At 36.4% G+C, this 3526-nt stretch overlaps 1 pseudogene; it reads right to left on the minus strand.

The window, feature by feature from the left end:
• Positions 1 to 2817: 2817 nt before the first annotated feature.
• Positions 2818 to 2972, minus strand: LOC123827671 (annotated as a pseudogene).
• Between the last annotated feature and the right edge of the window lie 554 nt (positions 2973 to 3526).

A 3526-nucleotide genomic window follows, 5' to 3' on the forward strand; every position in this document is an offset into this window, starting at 1 on the left:
TAGTCCAATGGGTGATGTTTCTGATAGAAAAATGTTGTACACATGAGCAGAAAACTAAGTGAAGACATTATTTCCTACACAGGATATATTAAATTGATCTAGTTAAATCATGGACCTTGGATTCACTGCCATCATCTATCTCTGCCATCATTTGAGCTACTTCCCCTCTAAAAGGCTGTGGAAAAGTTTAGAGACAATATATGGAATATTCTCAGCAAAGGATATGCCACATAGTAGGTGCTTAATAAATTATATACTATCAAAAAGGATGAAATAAATATATTAAGATATGTTATTTTTAAGTCCCTGGAAAAGACAAAGTATTAAATATTTGTCTTTTTCCCCCACTACTCCAAAGGTTGGTAATTCTTAGTCTTAAGAAAGAATTAAAACAATTAAGTAGAATCATTATTGAAATGAATCTGTATGCAAGCAATGATCTAATAGAAAAGAAGTATATTAGGTATTTCTAAACCTGGGATGATGTGCAACACAATCAGACCAGTATTCACAGAGGGTCATCAGCAATGTTGTGACCTAATTGCTATCATTACACAGGGCATCTGAACATTGAAATAATCTCTTGAAAACAACCTAAAAATCATTTCTCACTGTAGGTAAATGTGAGTTTGGAACAAAAATTTTCCCCTTAAAAAGCTTCTACAATTGCAGTACTCAGAATCTATAATGTCAGTACTGGCTGGCGCATCGCTGACATTCAGAAAGAATGCACTGCTAAACATCATGTGCTGTTTCTTAGATCACCATTTTGAGGGATGGTTTGCATCATGTTCTAAGCAGAACATTTTTGGAAAAATAAACTGTTCTTTCTTTACAACTGAAGCAGTTAATACAATTCTAAGCCAGGGAGACAATTGTCCTTCATTGGTTAAGTGCATTGTCCCTAGAAGTCCATCCTAGAAGGATGGGCATTGAGTTGGGAGCACGGGAAAGGGTGGTGGTACAGAGACTTCTCTTTCCACCAGCTTGCGTAGTTCTAGGCAGATATTTTCTTATTAGTGTCAGATGTTATTTTTCTAATTTGCCTCTGGATTTTAATGACATTTACTCCAAACATGACATTTAATAGCTCTGTGAAAGTAATAATAAAATTGTACAGAAAGGAAGTGTTTAGTAAGAAAAAGTTGGACTTAAATTCATTTTCCCAGTCCCAGTCTTCTCTTTCCTCTTTTGTGTTTTGCCATTGACAATAATTCCAGTGTCCTAACAGTGAGAGTCATGGGGATAAATCAAAATATAAATTATCCATATTTATTTGGGTAACTGCTAAAGGAAAGACAACATCCCATTTGAAGTTCATTATTAACTGAGATTAGATCTAAACCTTTCCAGTTAAAAATGATTTAAATGGGTTATTCTGGCTTCCAAAATTAGTTTGGAAAATTTACGATACTATTGTTTGAGAGTAGAGGCAGAACTTACTGAAAAATTGTATCCTGGCTGTGGGTTAGACGCACATACCATTGAGTGCCATTTGCTCACTGGTAGGCAACAGAAACACTGAAGCTCAAGAATTAGGCATTGTGGTTTCTAATCTGTGTACCCATTCATTCCTGTGTTCAGGGTAGACCCAAATATATTCTGTGGCTTTAGTGTTTTTCTACCTTATGACAGCTACCTTCTGACTGCCAAGATTACCTGCTAGGATTTTCCTCTCAAGCCTCCTCTAAGTATTGTTGTATGTTCTAAATGACATCATCCTTCTTTCTTACCCACCAGTAAAACTCCTCGGCTTTAGTGTATTGATCTAGCACAGCTACTATTTACTTCATTATGCTATCATTGAATTGATATCCATGTGCCTGTTTAGACTATGAGGTACTTGAGCATTCATATTCATCCTTGTATCCCCAGCCTCACATAGTATTTGTGATGCTATAAGGACTCATTATTTACAGAAAGAAGGAAGATGCAAGGGAAGAATGAAAAAAAGGAACTATGGGGGAAAGAAACAAAGGAAGAAAATGTTCTAAGAGTGATGCTGTCCTAATGTTTAATAAAATTAAAACAGCTTGTGGCCAATCTTAAAAGGCGAAAACTCCAAAGAATTTTTGAATTTTTAAAAAACACTTGGTCAAACAAAAAGATAAACTCTTAAAGGTGAAAGGCCAGGTTCTCTGCTTCACTGGTGGGACAATTATTTGTGGTTAGGAAGCTCCATCAGTGCCCCTTAAACCATCGCATATTTGGAACCCTAAAGTAAGTGAGTCCAAGTAAAGGGGACCCTGCCTGTGCTCCTCATTCACACCTATCTGTAATGGAGTTTTCAGAAGGTGTGGAGAAGGGGAGTTTAAGGGAATTAATCATCACCCAGAGGATAAACAAGCCAAGTCTTAAATGAAGGTAACAAGAAGATAAGCATGTGAATGCTGGAATATTAAACTTCAAATTAGTAGAACTACTTTTGAGGAGTTCTGGCATTATCTGAATCTGCTGCCCTTTTTATATTTATCCTTTGCACCCAGTCTCAGGAGAAGAAGCCACCACAGTCCTAAAAATAAGATTTCCTCTTGTTCTTTCAACCCCAACTCTTCTCATCTCCACAAATGCCTTTCCTGCAGTTAACATTACAAGAAAACACGTCAGCACTTTCGGCCTCCCTTTCTAAATTATCCTCTTCCCTGCTGTCTTGAAACACACTCACATCTCTCCCATCTAAAAATATAAGCAGTTCAATGCACCTCTTGTCAATACACCTGTCTCTGTAATCCACTTCCCTATTTAACCAAGCATGTATTATAATTTGTTGTTTATCCTTTCAAATCTATGATAATTAACCTATAAAGTTACCAGTATCATTCTAAACAAATCCAAATTATCTCACTTGAGTAACATTTGTATATTTGACCATTCTCTGCTACTGGAAGACAATGTATTGGTTTTCAATTAGCAATAATCGTGCCTTGGATAAACCTCATTGGCTATGTATGATACTGCCACTGCGCAAAGCTAGACAATGTATTGGATTTCTCTTGCTATATTTTGTTTTTCCTATCCCCCCTACCAATTAACCTTTGTTTCAGCTGTTTTTCTTTACTTCCTTCACTGAAATGACAATCTCTGAAACGACAGTCCTGTTTCTCATCCTGTGTGATTTCCTACATTCTCCACTATCTCTAATCTTAACCTCTTGCCCAGATTTCAATTACCATGCATTTTGAGTTGTGGACTCACTTGATTTAAACATCTTGAAGAGCTAGGAATGAGGGGAGTGGGGGGAAACTAAGAGGAGTGGTGGGAAGTGGTGTGTCATGAATGAAAGAATAGACTATGTCTTTATACTTGTTATTTCAAATTAAATTGACATTGATAATTGTCTCCTGTTCTATACCAAATGCTATGTAAGATATGTTATAAAAGACAGAATAAAAACCACTCTTTAAACAACCTGTGCATATTAGAATATTAGATAGCCTTCCAAACATCTTCATTTTGGGTGTCCAGAGTTGTCCTTGAATTTCCCTTAAAATCAAGAAGTCCTATTGACCTGGCTGATGTGGCTCAG

This window comes from Phyllostomus hastatus, unplaced genomic scaffold, assembly GCF_019186645.2.
Source record: "Phyllostomus hastatus isolate PE091 unplaced genomic scaffold, TTU_PhHast_1.1 phas_contig_86, whole genome shotgun sequence".
NCBI classification, from domain to species: Eukaryota; Metazoa; Chordata; class Mammalia; order Chiroptera; family Phyllostomidae; genus Phyllostomus; species Phyllostomus hastatus.